Below are 17915 nucleotides of genomic sequence, written 5' to 3' on the forward strand. Positions count from 1 at the left end.
CAAAACACCAATGGCTTATGTTCTAAGATCAAGAATCGACAAATAGGATCTAATAAAACGGCAAAGCTTCTGTAAGGCAAAGGACACTGTGGTTAGGACAAAACGGCAACCAACAGATTGGGAAAAGATCTTTACCAATCCTACAACAGATAGAGTCCTTATATCCAAAGTATACAAAGAACTCAAGAAGTTAGACCGCAGGGAAACAAATAACCCTACTAAAAAATGGGGTTCAGAGCTAAACAAAGAATTCACAGCTGAGGAATGCCGAATGGCTGAGAAACACCTAAAGAAATGTTCAACATCTTTAGTCATAAGGGAAATGCAAATCAAAACAACCCTGAGATTTCACCTCACACCAGTGAGAATGGCTAAGATCAAAAACTCAGGTGACAGCAGATGCTGGCGAGGATGTGGAGAAAGAGGAACACTCCTCCATTGTTGGTGGGATTGCAGACTGGTAAAACCATTCTGGAAATCAGTCTGGAGGTTCCTCAGAAAATTGGACATTGAACTGCCTGAGGATCCAGCTATACCACTCTTGGGCATATACCCAAAAGATGCCTCAACATATAAAAGAGACACGTGCTCCACTATGTTCATCGCAGCCTTATTTATAATAGCCAGAAAATGGAAAGAACCCAGATGCCCTTCAACAGAGGAATGGATACAGAAAATGTGGTACATCTACACAATTGAATATTACTCAGCTATCAAAATCAACGAGTTTATGAAATTCGTAGGCAAATGGTTGGAACTGGAAAATATCATCCTGAGTGAGCTAACCCAATACAGAAAGACGTACATGGTATGCACTCATTGATAAGTGGCTATTAGCCCAAATGCTTGAATTACCCTAGATCCCTAGAACAAACAAAACTCAAGACAGATGATCAAAATGTGAATGCTTCACTCCTTCTTTAAATGAGGAAAAAGAATACCCTTGGAAGGGAAGGGAGAGGCAAAGATTAAAACAGACACAGAAGGAATACCCATTCAGAGCCTGCCCCACATGTGGCCCATACATATACAGCCACCCAATTGGACAAGATGGATGAAGCAAAGAAGTGCAGACCGACAGGAGCCGGATGTAGATCGCTCCTGAGAGACACAGCCAGAATACAGCAAATATAGAGGCGAATGCCAGCAGCAAACCACTTAACTGAGAATAGGTCCTCCATTGAAGGAATCAGAGAAAGAACTGGAAGAGCTTGAAGGGGCTCGAGACCCCAAAAGTACAACAATGCCAAGCAACCAGAGCTTCCAGGGACTAAGGCACTACCTAAAGACTATACATGGACTGACCCTAGACTCTGACCCCGTAGGTAGCAATGAATATCCTAGTAAGAGCACCAGTGGAAGGGGAAGCCCTGGGTCCTGCTAAGACTGAACCCCCAGTGAACTAGACTATGGGAGGAGGGCGGCAAAGGGGGGAGGGTAGGGAGGGGGGCACCCATAAGGAAGGGGAGGGGGGAGGGGGACTTTTGCCCGGAAACCGGGAAAGGGAATAACACTTGAAATGTATATAAGAAATACTCAAGTTAATAAAAAAAAAAAAGAAAAGTAGGGAAATAAATACCACAAAACAAACAAACAAAAAAAAAAAAAATAAAGAAAATCAATGCCAACGAAACAGAGTTTTCTGGTACTATATGGATATTGAAAGATTGTACATGGATAGCCCTATGGCTCGAACTGCATATGTAGCAGAGACTGGTTTTGTTCGGCCCCAATGGAAGGAAATGCCCTTGGTCTAAATGAGGTTTTATTACCAATTCAAGGGAATGTCAAAATGCAGTAAGAGTGATTATACAAAAAAAGTAGGGGGACCGGTTAGGGATCTTATGGGCAGGAAACAGGGAAAGGCAAAAATATTTGAAATGTAAATATGGACAAATCAAATTAATAAAGCAAAAAAATGCTAAAAAATAAAAAAAAATAAATAAGTTAAAGATAAAAAAACTGCCATTTAAACACATATTGACTGAGAAATCTAAGGGGTCACGATCAGGAGTCAGAGAAATATTATTGAAAAGACTGATATGATGAACTAGAAACATGTCTCACTCCCAAATACCAGTATCAGACACAAACTGAACTAAGGTTATCCAAATAATCGAGGAGTTTATTCTGAGTAAGGACATAATACTTGTCTTTCACTTCTTCCTTAGGACTTTTTTCTTTTGGGCAAAAAAATAAAAGCCATGAGCTCTAAGGAAAAGGACAGCCCCCTTCCCAACAAATGGCTTTTGTTATAAAGATATTAATGATATAAACTCCCTGACTTACAGGAATCACTAGAAGCAGGGAAGTCCAGATTCTTCTGACCGAGTCTGAACACCTGATCCCATATGTGGAAGGCTCAGATCAATTCTATCTCTTCAACTTACCTACTCAACTCCTACCAAAGACTCAGTGAAATTTTCCAGGGTCGACATATTTCTTCATTTTTTTTCTACCAAGACAGAAGGCCATCTTTGTTCTCCCCATCGCTGAGCTCTTCACCCTCTTTGTTCTCATTCCCAAATTGCTGTTTGCTCTGAACTAGAGGCCAATTAGTTAACCCTATAGGTATTGAAAGAATATCTGATAGGTATTTGCAGACACAACAAAACTTGTGACATCACAGGAGAAGGTAGGGCTCTCCAGGACACAAGTGATTTTTCAGGGAGGGCCTAATTATGATGTAACTGAGAATTGCCATGGCCTACTGCTGAGCAGCTTTCCTTACATTGCCAAGATTAGAGGGTGTCTTTTCCAGGAGTGTGTCGTTTGAAACAGTGGAAATCTTTACATACTCCATCTCCATAAAGAAAGAGACCTCTCTTTGCATCATTAGTGGTTACATGCTCTGAATGGTGAAAATTAGTTAGGGGCTTGGCATGGGTAGAAAAGAACTAGGAACTTGGAGTGGAGGAGAATCTTCTGGATAATAATTTTATTCACTGGACCATTCCTGTGAAAGACAATTCAATTTCCTAGGGGTTTTCTGTTTCTCAAAGGGCAGTATTCTCCCAACAGACCTTTAATTGAAAGAATATTGTATTACATTTTCTTACTGTACATTCCTTGATAGTGGACTTTACATATATTCCTGAATGTGTATTCAAAAATTCTGTTTTCCAGTTCAATTTTTTGCAATGATTTTGGCTTCAAAGAAGGCCCAGCTTTAGAGTGAATATAAGTTTAAAATTGTGTATCTACTTCAAATGATAAACTCCCAAATCCTCATTGTATCCAAAATTTTTCAGACATCAGTAAAGCAAAGGACAACATGGACTACAGAATGTGGTTCTGTAGTCCCATTAGATATCAGTTCTCAAAAATGTATCTTCCTGTGTTCCCATGGCCAGACTTGAGGGTTTTGGATGTTCTACCATGATCTTACTTCAGGCCAAACATAAGATACAGGAGGATGTACAGGGAGAGGAATGGCTTGAGGTCCAGTGAAACCTCAAGTTCAATAGGTTCATAAGAACAGGAGGTAGTCTATTTGGCATTGTCATTTGTGGATTCTACATTCTTGACAAAGTTATGCAGAATCCATGTTAACATTCCACCTACCCTCATAGTTGTAGGAGAAACCAAAAGTGTGTTTGTGTATATATATATATATATATATATATATATATATATATATATGCCACCAAAACTAGAGAAGATTGATGAAGCTAAGAAGTGCATTCTGCCAGGAACCAGATGTAGATATTTCCTGAAAGACATATCTAGAGCCGGTCAACTACATACAAGAATGCTAGTGGCAAACAGTGTACTGAAAACAGACCTCTTGTTGGAAGATTTTGAAAAAGGATTACAAGAGCTGAAGGTGCTTTCAACACCATGAAAACAACAATGCCAAAAAACTAGATCTTTCTGGTACTAGACCAATATTCAAAGAATGTGCATTGACAGACCTATGGTTACAACTGCATATGTGGCTGAGGATGGCCTTGTTGTGCACCAATGGAAGGAGAAGCCCTTGGTCCTCCCTAGGATTCTCTCCTAGTTCAAGGGCATGCCAAGTGGACTTAAGGGGGATTAAAGGAAGGACTTAAGGGGGATTAGGGGAAGGGAACGGGTAGGGATCTTATGGGCAGGAAACTGGGAAAGGAAAAAAAAAACATTTTAAATGTAAATATAGAAACATCCAGTTAAAAAAGCAATAAAATTTGCTAAAAAATAAAAAAAAATGGAAGAAATTGAAGAAAAGAGAACTGCCAGATAATCACATCCATTAACTCGGAAATCTAGAGGATCACTATCAGGGAAGGGTAGTAGAGTAATACTAGTGAAAGACTGAGATGGTGAAGTCTCAACTAGAAGCACTTCTCTCTCCCAGATATCAGTGTCAGACACAAACTGCACTATAGGAATCCAAAGCATGGTGCACTTTATACCGAGCTTAGGACACAATGCTTATATTTCCATTATTCCTTAGGACATTTTCTTCTGGGCAAAAAGAACAAAAGCCATGAGTTCTCAAGAAAACTATTGTACCCTTCCCAACACTCAGATTTGGGATAAACAAGTTAATGTTATAAACTCTCTGACATCCAGGAACCATAACAAGCAGGGAAGTCCAGCTGCTGAGAGGCTCCCAGCTCCTGATTCCCATATGAGGAAGGCTCTGATCAATGTTATCTTTTCATCAAACCAACTAAACCCTACACAAGATTCACTGAGCTTTACCATGGACAAGATATTTCTTCATTTTATTTATAACAAGGCAGAAGGCCAGCTTCTTCTCCCCATCTCTGATATCTTCATCCTCTTTCTTCTCCCTCCCAAATGGCTGTTTGCTCTGAATCAAAGGCCATTTAGTAAACCCTAGAGGTAATGAATGAATATCTGAGAGGCAGTTGCTTTCACGACAACACCTGTAACATCACAGAAGAAGCTAGAGCCCTCCAGGATACAAGAGATTTTTCCAGGAGGTCCTAATGATGATGTCACTGAGACCTGCCATGGCCTACCTGCAAAACATCTTGAGCAGGTATGTTGACTGAAGGCAGCCGAAAAAAAAATACTAAATGTATGACATCGCAGTTGTGATGATCATTCATTAATTAGACCCGTTACCATAGAGATGTCTTATTCAGGGGAATGTATGGATGATAAAGCAGTAAATGGCCCTGAATTAAGAACCAGATGCCTGGTAAAGTTTCACGTTATTCACCCCCATGTTGTATGGGCCCTGAGCGAGAAGAGGGGGACTAGTGGGCAGGTTGTTGATTTTGCAGAGAATGGTAGAAATAGAAACCAATTGGGGTAGGTAATAGTATTATTGAAGAGAAAGGTTTATGACTTTTATGGTGTATGTCTGATAACACAAATATGTCCATAAATCATTATTTTAATGTTTTTGAGAATATTCATGTTAATATGCAATGAAGTTAAAGTTGGGTTTTATGTCTTAATTCATTAATTTAAATTACATTTTTATATGATAGGGGAATATATATTAATGTATGATATACATTAATTTTGTAATGTTCTAGATTATTTAATGTACAATATAAACCTGACGTCTGTCTTAGACATATCCTGCCATGCCGTTCAATGTAGGTAGTTATAATATACATTGTTACTGGCAATTCATAGAGTTCTATGGACCCAAGACAGGTAGCCTGGTCAAGCTGAATTACCAGAAAACTGCCAATTGTTTCTGAAAGAATGATCTTTCCTTCTCCTGTTCACTACCAACCTGTGATTCAAGGTATCCATTTGATTCTTTTGCATGCTCACATCTTATTTATACTGTGAAGTCTCAGGTAGCAGGTCAGTATGATCATGGGTTTTAGGGACACTTGTTGGGAATCCAGGTCAGTGATCTTGTTACCTTCAGTCACAAGGCAGACATCTCTTTGATGTCCATAGTAGTAAGCCTAGCAGATCATAGGGGAATCCAAATATTCTCTTGGAGAGCCAAGACCTTCTCTAAATTCTTAATGTCCTTTACTCAGCAAAAAGGACAATTTTGTCTCTGTATTATAAAAAAGACATGTGGAGTATCCAAAGCATAATGTCTGTATATGTACAAGATGACAGGTTTCCCCTTTCCTTATTTGACATCCTGAGTCAGAGTGATAAATCAGTTCTCTTCTCTGGGCCTAGGTACCTGGCCCTAAGGCTTCCGTGAAATAATTTCAATAACAGTAACTATTGAAGCTACTCGATACCTTGCTCAATGTTTAATGAAAATACTACCAACTGTGCTGACTATTGCATTAGAGTCTTTCTTGGGATGGGGTTTTGCAGTAATCCATCAGGTCTGTCTAGATAAATTGGACCATTGTTGTTACCTTGGACAGTCAGTGATGAGCATCTGTGGGTCTACACCACACAACAGGGTAACAGGATTTATGTCAAGTGGGTCTTCTTAACTACACTCCAGGATGGTGCAGGAATAGTATCTGTAAGTGTGCAACAGGGACATATAGAAGCCAGGGTCTCATGAATACACTTGGGAGAAAATAGGGAGGCAAATTTTAAAACAGGGGCAGAAGGAACACCCATTCAGTGCCTGCCCCACATGTGGCCCATATATATACAGCCACCAAACTAGATAAGATGGATGAAGCAGCAAAGAAGTGCAGGCTGACAGGAACTGGATATAGATCTCTCCTGAGAGACACAGCCAGAATACAGGAAATGCATAGGTGACTGCCAGCAGCAAACCACTGAACTGAAAACGGGGCCCCAGTTGAAGGAATCAGAGAAAGCACTGAAAGAGCTGGAATGGGCTCAAGACCCCATATGAACAACAATGCCAAACAACTAGAGCTCCCAGGGACTAAGCCAATACCTAAAGACTATACTTGGACTGACCCTGGCTTCAAACTCATAGGGACAATGAATAGCCTAGTAAGAGCACCAGTGGAAGGGAAAGCCCTTGATCCTGCCAAGACTGAACGCCCAGTGAATGTTATTGTTGGGGGGAGGGTGGTAATTGGGGGTAGGTTGGCAAGGGGAACACAAATATAGAAGGGGAGGGGGAGGGGTTGGGGGATGTTAGCCCGGAAACCAGGAAGGGGAATAGCAATCGAAATGTAAATAAGAAATAATCAAGTTAATATAGATGAGAAAAATAATAGAAGCCAGATTGTGGTGTTCCTTGTAGAAAGGCTTCAACTCTCTTGTCTGATAGGAGTATAAAATGCTGACACAGAATTAACTACCTTGCTTCTTTCACAGAAGAGGGGCAGCTAATATAGCCTTTAGACAAGTGATCATTCCTGAGGCTACAAGGTCCAGTTGTTTAGAGAGATGCACACAAGGTGTTTTCACGGCCCTAAAATGTTCATGTAAATCCTTCATGCAGTGTCTTTTCATGTGTTTCGTGAAAAAAAAAAAAGATGGAAACATTCTGAGGAACCTTGAAATTCTAGGACTTAAACCACAATGAACTATCAAGTATCAAACTCCATACCATCTGTCTCCACGCAGATTAGGTTCTAGTATCCCCATGTGTTCTGGGGTATCTAGGATTTGCTGTTTCTCCAAAACCCTGGTATCCAGGCAGAGCAATACCCACACACACAAATAATCTCTCAAACCTGTCTAGTACCTCCGGAGTTGAGAACAGTGGGATTACATCAACCATTCTATGATACAGGTTCCTTTTGCCTCCCCCAGATTTTTGCCAATATTGTTGTCCTCCTAATATAGAAATGTGAACATTCCTAGCTCACCCTTGCTAGCTAAGTGATTATAACTCTTGGACCAGTGCCTCAGTGTCCCTTGTTAAATTATTTTGAGCTTCAGGAGAGAGGAGGAGGTTATCTCTCTGTTGTAAGGGTGTCAACCTGTGAAACTTCTGAGGCCATCAACAGACAGGACTGAAGAATTTTGAAATCCATGAAAGAATAGGGTCTAAGGTATTTGCCCACTTTAACTCATTCTGAAATGGTCATTCAAATGTTAATTTTATCTCCTTTGCAAAAAGCACCTGAAGAATACATCTTCCAAGAACAAGAAAATCTACATACTTTACTGGAGATTCAGACTTCTGAGTGTATATGAGATCGGAACAATGGGGTTGGTAGTCTCTACCCTCTATTGCCAGTCCCTCATATCTTGGATAGTTCATATGATAAATAGCCCAGTTTCTTCTCAAGTAATGACAACAACTCCAGTGAGACTGTGAGGATATCAGAATGCCCATCTTTTTCAGTTGGTAATATAGACTGTATCTCTCCCTTTGCTTCCAGAGTGTGCATTATTTAATCTACATATGCACAAATGATCTGGTTAGTTGAATAATTATGGGATTATGTTTTAGGGACAGGTATGGGAAGATAGATTCTCCCAATATACCTAGGATTCTTCACTACTAATCTGAAACTACAAGTGTGAGTTTTAGTCCAACTATCTTTTTAATACGGTTCAGGACTTTCACAAAGAAGAAAAAAGGTTAACTTTGTTAGTATATGTAAGTCGAACTGTGTCTAATTTTTCAAAAAGATGATGGTTGCTTTCTGTTTATGCAAGAGGCCTCTTGCCAGAAGGAAACAGGAAGAAGGGGGGCAATGAGACATGATTAATAACAGGTGAGTTATTATCCCCTTGCCTATGTCAATGGCATGTTTGCTGCTTCAGAGACATTAAGGGAGTTTTCCTTTTGCTACCGTGAATGGTACCTTTTGATCAGGTAATTGTCACAGTACATTATTGAAGACTGAATATGTAGATCCAGTGACCATTATGAAATCAATTGCTTTGTCACAATTTTAGGTTTTACTATAGATTCTTGGAGTACAGTAGCCTGGGTGCCATCACTGTCCTAACTGTAGGACTTGCTGTACCTTTTACTTCCAATTACAGCACTTATTTTCCAATGTTCACTTTATTTTCAAGAGGTATATTGGTCTTTCTCCATGGGTTGCTTGCTCGCTTCTAGCCCTTTTCATGTTTGTTTTAACAGACTTTATTATTATTCAGATTTACTCTTCTGCTTACCGCTTATGGCCTTCTTTTTTTTTTTTTTTTTGAGTACATTTAGTTTATTGTAAAAAGTGATGGAGGGGGAGAAAATAAATGATACGAAATATTCATAATATTAACATATAAACGTTCCATTATTATTTCACTTTTGGTACATCCACATTGTTTATGTTGTCTACAATGACAACAAAGAAGCAAATTCACAAATCTAATAGCATTAGATATCAGCATTCAGCTTTCATATTCTACATGATCTTTGAAGAATCTGCTCCCATGCTCCTCAAAATCATTTTGTTCACTCCAGTCCCCTGAATGATGAGATCATTCATGGCAATTGTAATAACAGAAGAGTGAGACAAGAAGGAAAAAAAATGCATGACCCCTGTGTTATCCCTTACATCATTGTCCTGGACTCAACAACCTATCACATCCTTCAGCATTTACCATCCATATCAAGTCACACAACTACATTTGAAAGCTGAGGCTATACTTCCCATGTATAAGCAATGATGGCATATGACACAGCCCATCCTTCCATGTGAAAAACATGCAGGTTTACTCCTTTTCTGCATAAAATCACACTCAACAGTTCTTTCCTTAGCTTTTATTTGCCTATGAATTCTTGCTAGGAAAAGACATTAAACTACCACATTCAGCATGCTCCTTTGAGAATTTTGTCTTCCTCTGCAGAATGTTTAAGAAACCTTTTCTATCTTAAAAGTTTGGTCAATAAAATTGCCATTATTCCTTTCATTAAAAATCCCAGTCACCTATTCTTATTATTGTTTATTGCTATTTTTACTATTTTTATTAATACTTATTAGTATATACTTTAGAAGTAAGTCCTACCAAGCTCTTGAAGACTTTTATCCTAACAAGACTTAAAGCTATATGTTATACAACAAGCCATTCCAGGACTTAGCACCTTAAACTACTGAACACTTTCTGACAGCCTCGGGTACAAAGCAGGACAACAACTGTAATGTCTCTACCCCCGTTAGCTTCATCTGTTCTGAGGTCTGTTGCTAAAAGCAATCAGAAGGTCAGACAGGATGCAAGCAGAAGAAAAATAAACTTATTTATTTGACAAAGGAGATTCAGTGACAGTTATCAAAATAAAAACAAAGAAAAACCTGCTTATTCTGCTTCCCAACATAGAGTGGATGGAAAAAAAATGCCTTTTTAAAAATATCATATATGTTTTTAACTTCTTTTTTTTAGGATGCCATTTCTTTTCTTTTCTTTTTTTTTTATTAACTTGAGTATTTCTTTTTTTTTTTTTTTTGGTTCTTTTTTTCGGAGCTAGGGACCGAACCCAGGGCCTTGCGCTTCCTAGGTAAGCGCTCTACCACTGAGCTAAATCCCCAGCCCCAACTTGAGTATTTCTTATTTACATTTCCAGTGTTATTCCCTTTCCTGGTTTCCGGGCCAACATTCACCTAACTCCTCCCCTCCCCTTCTATATGGGTGTTCCACTCTCCATCCTCACCCCATTGCCGCCCTCCCCACAACAATCATATTCACTGGGGGTTCAGTCTTAGCAGGACCCAGGACTTCCCCTTACACTGGTGATCTTACTAGGATATTCAATGCTAGCTATGAAATGAGAGTTCAGGGTCAGTCCATGTATAGTCTTTAGGTAGTGGCTTAGTCCCTGGAAGCTCAGCTTGGTTGGCATTTTTGTTCATATGAGATGTTGAGCCCCTTCAAGCTTTCCAGTTCTTTTTCTGATTCCTTCAACGGGGGTCCTGTTATCAGTTCAGTGGTTTGCTACTGGCCTTAGACTCTGTATTTGCTGTATTCTGGCTGTGTATCTCAGGAGAGATCTGCATCCGCCTCCTGTCGGCCTGCACTTCTTTGCTTCATCCATCTTGTATAATTGGGTAGCTGTATATGTAAGGGCCACATGTAGGGCAGGCTCTGAATGGGTGTTCCTTCTGTGTCTGTTTTAATCTTTTCCTCTCTATTCCCTGCCAAGGGATTTCTTATTCACCTTTTAAAGAAGGAGTGAAGCATTCGCATTTTGATCATCCATCTTGCGTTTCATGTGTTCTATGCATCTAGGGTAATTCAAGCAGTTGTGCTAATAGCCACTTATCATGTGCATGCCATGTGTGTTTTTATGTGATTGGGTTACCTCACTCAGGATGATGTTTTCAAGCTCCAACCATTTGTCTATGAATTTCATAAAGGCATTGTTTTTGACATCTGAGTAATACACCATTGAGTAAATGTACCACATTTTCTGTATCCATTCCTCTGTTGAAGGGCATCTGGGTTCTCTCCAGCTTCTGGCTATTATAAATAAGGGGGTGATGAACATAGTGGAGCATGTGTCTTTTTTATATGTTGGGGCATCTTTTGGGTATATGCCGAAGAGAGGTACAGCTGGATCCTCAGGTAGTTCAATGTGAAATTTTCCTAGGAATCTCCAGACTGATTTCCAGAATGGTTGTACCAGTTTGCACTCCCACCAATAGTGGAGGAGTGTTCCTCTTTCTCCACATCCTCGCCAGCATTTATTTTTACCTGAGTTTTTGATCTTAGCCATTCTCACTGGTTTGAGGTGAAATCTCAGGGTTGTTTGGATTTGATTTCCCTTATGACTTAAGATGTTGAACATTTCTTTAGGTGTTTCTCAGCCATTCGGCATTCCTCAGCTGTGAATTCTTTGTTTAGTTCTGAACCCCATTTTTTAATAGGGTTACTTGTCTAACTTCTTGGGTTTTTTGCATCTTTTGAATATAAGCCCTCTATCTGTTGTTGGATTGGTAAATATCTTTTCCCAATCTCTTGGTTGCCGTTTTGTCCTAACCACAGTGTCCTTTCCCTTCCAGAAGCTTTGCAGTTTTATGAGACCCCATTTGTCAATTCTTGATCTTAGAGCATAAACCATTGGTGTTTTGTTCAGGAAATTTTTTCCAGTGCCCATGTGTTTGAGATGCTGGCCTAGTTTTTCTTCTATTAGTTTGACTGTATCTGGTTTGATTTGGAGGTCCTTAATCCACTTGGACTTAAGCTTTGCACACGGTGATAAGCATGGAACGATTTGCACTCTTCTACATGCTGACCTCCAGTTGAACCAGCACCATTTCCTGAAAATGCTCTTTTTTCCATTGAATGGTTTTGGCTCCTTTGTGAAAAGTAAAGTGCCCATAGGTGTGTGGGTTCATTTCTGGGAGCTGCCTTATGTATAATACCCAAGAGCTAGAAGAAACCGTAATGGCATTCATCAGAGGAATGAATACAGAAAATGTAGTACATCTAAACAATGGTGTACTACTCAACTCTCAAAACCAATTATCTCAAGAAAGCCAAAGACAAATGGGATGATCTAGAAAATATCACAATGATTGAGGTTACCCAATCACAAAATGGTATGAAATCACACATTTTATGAAATCACCAAAAGTCAATATTGGCACAAAAGCTAAAATTACCAAAGATGCAGTTCACAGACAACTGGAAGCTCAATAAAATGATACACAAAATGTGCATGCTTTAATCCTTTTCAAAAGGTGGACACAATAATATCTATGAATTTCGAGCAGAGACTGAGGAAATCCCATTCAGAGCAGGCCGTACATGTGGCAAAAATATATACACATCAGTCACCAAAACTAGATAAGATTGATGGAGCTAAGAAGTGCATTGTGCCAGGGACTGTATAGAGATCTTTCCTGTGAGACACAGCTAGAGCATATCAAATAAAGAAGTGAATTCTAGAGGCAAATCAGTGAATTGAAAACGGACAGTAGGGGAGTTATAGAAAAAGAGGAGTGGGGACGGTTAGGGATCATATGTGCAGGTAATAGGGAAAGGAAATAACATTTCAAATGTAAATATAGAAATACCCAATTAAAACAGGAATAAAATTTGCTAAAAAAATAAAAAGAAATAAAGAAATTTAAGAAAAGAACACTGTGAAGTATTCACAGCTATTGACTCAGAAATGTAAAAGTCATTTTCATGGAATGATAGTCAGAGTAATACTAATGGAAAGACTGAGATGATGAAGACTCAACTAGAAACACTTCTCTCTCCCAGATATCAGTATCAGACAAAAACTGCACTATAGGCATTCAGAGCATGGTGGAGTTTACTCTGAGGCGAGGACTCAATACTTGTCTTTCCATTCTTCCTTAGGACCATTTTCTTCTTAACAAAAAGAATAAGGCTATGAGATCTCAGCAAAACAACTGTGCCCTGCCCATCACTTGGCTTTGGAATAAAAAAAAAAATAATGATATAAACTCTTTGACTTCCAGGAATGATATGAACAGGTAAGTCCAGATGCTTCTGAAAGGCTCCCAGCTCCTGATTCCCATATGTGGAAGATTCACATCAAGTCTAACTCTTCAGAGATCCCACTCAATCCCTACTAAGGACTCTGAGCTATCCCAAGGATCATGTACATCTTCCTTTTTTTATACAAAGATAGAAGGCCAGCTTCCTTCTCCACATCACTGAAATCTTTATCCTCTTTGTTCTCCCTCCCATATGGCTGTTTACCGTGAATTAGAGGTCAATTATTAAACCCTAGAGGTACTTCAAGAATATCAGAGAGGCAGTTGCAGCCACAACAACACTTGTGATGTCACAGAAGCAGCTAGGGAGTCCAGGTTACAAGAGATACTTGCAGTAGGGCCAAATCATGATGTCACTGTGAACTGCCATGTCCTACCTGCTAAACAGATTTCCCTACATTGACCAGATTTTGAGTGCCCTTTCCAGGTACGTCTCCTGTGACACAGTGGAAACCTTTACATAGTCCATCATTCTAAAACTGTTGAAATCTCTTTTCTTCATTAGTGGTTACATGCTTTGAATGGGGAAAGTTAGCCATGGGTTTGGCATGTGTATAAACGATTTAAGAAAATGGAGTGCAGGAGATTCTTCTAGATAATAATTTTTCCCAGGTTCATTCCTGTGAAATACATAAAAATTTTGTAGGTTTTCTCTGTTTCCCAAAGGCCAGTATTCTCCCTACAGACCTTTAATTGAATGAATATTGTGTTTCAATTTCTTATTGTACATTCCTTGATAGGGAACTTTATAAATATTCCTGAATGTTTACTCAAAAATTCTGTTTTAAAATTCCATTTTTTGCAATGATTTTGGCCCAATGATAAAGTGAATATAACAGTGTAAATATTGTGTACCTACTTCAAATGATAAACTCCCAAATCCTTATTTTATCCAATAATCACAGACATCAGTAAAGCAAAGGACAATATCAACTCTAGAATGTGGTTCTGTAGTCCCAAAAGATAATCAGTTCTCTAATATCTCCCTTCCTTATTTCCAAGGTTTTGACATGAGGGTTGAGGGTTTTTTAACCTGATTCTTTGTTCAGGCCAAACATAAGGTTCAGGAGGATGGACAGTGAGAGGAATGTCTTGAGGTCCAGGGAAAACTTAACTTCAATAGTTTCATAAGTAGAGAATGGCATCTATTTGGCATTGTCATTTGTGGATTCTACATTCTTGACCCAGTTGTGCATAATCCATGTTAAAATTCCACCAAACCTCATAGGTGTAGGAGACACCAAAATTACATAAGATTGATGAAGCTAAGAGGTGCATGCTGCCAAGAACTGGAGAAAGATCTTTCCAGAGAGTCATAGTTAGAGCATGTTAAATACAGAAGTGAATGTTAGTGGTAAACTGGTGAACAGAAAGCATGTCTCTTCTTGGTAGATATTTAGAAAGGATTACAAGAGCTGAAGGGACTTTCAACCCCATAAAAACAACTATTCCAACAAACCAGAGCTTTCTGACACTAAACCAATATTCAAAATCTGCCCATGGAAAGTCCTATGGCTCCAACAGCATATGTGGCAGAGGATGGATTCCTTGGGCACCAATGGATGTAGAAGCCCTTGGTCCTTCTCAGGTTTGGTTCCCAGTTCAAGGAAAGGTCAAGGTGTAGTAAGGAGGGTTGTAAAAGAAGGGGAGTCGGTCCAGTTACAACCTTATGGAGAGGAAATTTGGAAAGAAAATAGCATTTGAAATGTAAATATAGAAATAGCCAATAAAATAAGCAAAAATTTACTAAAAAAATGGAAGAAATGAAAAAAGAAACTGCTAGCCATTCTCACCTATTAATTCAGAAATATAATGAGTAACTGTCAGGGAATGGTAATCAGAATAATAATGGTGAAAAGACTGATATGATTAAGAGTCGACTAGAAGCACTTCTCTCTCCCAGATATCAGTGTCAGACACAAACTGAACTATAGGAATCCAAAGCGTGGAGGAGTTTACCCTGAGATGAGGACATAGTACTTGTCTTTCACTTCTTCCTTAGGACATTTTTCTTCTGGGCAAAAAGAATAAAAGCCATGAGCTGTCAGGAAAACAACTGTGACCTTCCCAAACTTGGGTTTTGGGATAAAGAAATTAATGATATAAACTCTCTGATTTCCAGGAACTGTAAGAGCAGGAAGTCCAGATGCTTCTGAGAGGACCCCAGCTTCTAATTCCCATTTGTAGACGGCTCAGATCAAGACAATCTCTTCATGAAACAACTCAACACCTACTAAGGACTCAGAGAGCTTTCCCAAGGACCTTTTTTGTACCAAGACAGAAGGTCAGCTTTCATCTCCCCATCTCTGATATCTTCATCCTATTTGTCCTCCCTCCCAAATGGCTCTTTACACTGAATTATAGGCCAATTAGTAAACCATAGATATATGGAATGAATATCTGAGAGGCAGTTGCTGTCAGGACAACACTTGTGACAACATAGAAGAAGATAGGGCTCTCAAGGATACAAGAGATATATTACGGGGGTACTAAGGATGATGTCACTGAGAACTGCCATGGACTACCTGCTAAACAGATTTCCTTACATTGACCAGATTTGACGGTGCCCTTTCTAGGAGAGTCTCCTATGACACAGTGGAAACCTTTTGTACTCCATCTCTCTAACGCTAGAGACTTCTCTTTGCTGCATTAGTGTTTACATGGTCTGAATGGACAAAATTAATCGGGACTTGGCATGGGTAGAAAAGATCTAGGAAGATGGAGTGGAGGAGATTCTTCTTGATAATAATTTTGCTCCCTGGTCCATTCCTGTGACATACAGTTCAATTTCCTAGTTTTTCTCTGTTTCCCAAAGGCCATTATTTTCCATACAGACCTTTAATTGAGTGAATATTGTATTTCATTTTCTAATTCTTCATTCCTAGATAGGGCACTTTGTATTCATTCCTGAAAGTGTACTCAAAAATTCTCTTTTACAATTGCATTTTTGTAATGATTTTGGCAAAAAAGAGGGCCGAAGTATAGAGTGCAGAGAACAGTGTAAATATTTTGTACCTACTTCAAATGATAAACTCCAAATTCTTATTTTATCCAAAAATTATCATACATCAGTAAATCAAAGACAACATGTACTATACAATTCGTTTCTCTATTCCCATTTGATATCATTTCTGCAATATCTTCCTTCTTGTGTTCCCATGGCCACACTTGAGGTTTTTGGATATTTTACAATGATTCTTTTTTCAGGCCAAACATAAGACTTAGGTGGATGGGCAGGGAAAGAAATGTTTTGAGTTCAACTGAAACCTCAATTTCAATAAGTTCATAAGGACAGGAGGGACCTTTGCATCTGTAGATTCTACATTCTTGTTCTAGATGCGCAGAATCAATGGTAAATTCCATCTAACCTCACATAGGAGACAATATATATATGATAGATAGATAGATAGATAGATAGATAGATAGATAGATAGATAGATAGACAGATAGATAGATCTGCCACTAAAATAAGATAAGATTGTTGAAGTTAAGAAGTGCATTCTGCCAGGAAGAGGATATAGACATTTCCTGAGAAACACAGCTAGAATATGTCAATTACATAAGTGAATGCTTGTGGCAAACCAGTTACTTGTAAATGGAACTCTTGTTGATAACTTTTGAGAAAGGATTACAAGAGGTAAAGGGGTTTGCAAACCCATAAGAAAAGCAATGTCAATGAACCAGAGCTTTCTAGTACTAGACCAATATTCAACGAATGTACATGGACATACCTATGGCTCCCACTGCATATTTAGTACCAGATGGCCTTCTTGGGAACCAACAGAAGTAGAAGCTCTTGTTCCTCCCTATATTTGATTCACAGTTCATGGGAATGCAAAGGGGTAGTAAGGGGATTATAGTAGAATGGGAGGTGGACTGGTTAGGGATCTTAGAGACAGGAAATTGGAAAAGGAATAACATTTGTAATGTAAATATAGAAATATCAAATTTAAAAAAGCTATATATTTTGCTAAAAAAGAAAAAAATGAAAGAAATAAAAGAAAAGAAAACTGCCAATTAATTACACCCTTTGACTCAGAAATCTAAAGGGTCACTGTCAGGGAATGGTAGTCAGAGTAATACTAGTTCAAAGACGAAGATGGTGAAATCTCAAATAGAAGCAATTTTCTCTCCCAGATATCAGTGTCAGACACAATCTGCACTCTAGGAATCCAAAGCACAGAGTAATTTACTCTGAGCTGAGGACACAATACTTGTCTTTCCCTTCTTCCTTAGGACCAAAACCATCAGCTTTAAAGAAAACTGTGCCCTTTCCAACACTTGGCTTTGGAAAAAAGACATGAATGATATAAATTCTCCGACTTCCAGGAACCATAACTAGCAGGGAAGTCCAGATGCATCTGAGAGGCTCCCATCTCCTGATTACCATATTTGGAAGGCTCCAATCAATACTATCTTTTCAGCAAACCTTCTCAACCACTACCCAGAAATGACTGAGATTTCCCATGGACCACATATTTCTTTTTTTTTATAACAAAGCAGAAGGCCAGCTTCCTTCTTCCCATCTTTGATCACTTCATCCTCTTTTTTCTCCTTCCCAAAGGCTGTTTATGCTGAATTAGAGGCCAAATAGTAAACCCTAGAGGTACTGAAGGACTACTGGAGAGGCAACTTCTGTCAGGACAACACTTGTTACATCACAGA

The 17915-nt window shown here is 39.0% G+C and overlaps 1 long non-coding RNA gene across 2 annotated transcripts in view; it reads left to right on the top strand.

Moving 5' to 3' along the window:
- Positions 1 to 17908, top strand: part of LOC134484674 (uncharacterized) — a 33012-nt gene extending 15104 nt beyond the window's left edge. The window contains exons 3-5 of one of the 2 annotated variants that reach the window (XR_010062304.1): positions 13090 to 13226; positions 15373 to 15534; positions 17487 to 17908. This is a non-coding gene — a long non-coding RNA (uncharacterized LOC134484674). Of the gene's footprint in view, positions 1 to 13089; positions 13227 to 15372 lie in introns of both variants that reach the window. The other variant, XR_010062303.1, reaches the window with a different exon arrangement.
- The last annotated feature ends 7 nt before the right edge of the window (positions 17909 to 17915 follow it).

This window comes from Rattus norvegicus (genome assembly GCF_036323735.1).
Source record: "Rattus norvegicus strain BN/NHsdMcwi chromosome Y unlocalized genomic scaffold, GRCr8 chrY_unlocalized_28, whole genome shotgun sequence".
NCBI classification, from domain to species: domain Eukaryota; kingdom Metazoa; phylum Chordata; class Mammalia; order Rodentia; family Muridae; genus Rattus; species Rattus norvegicus.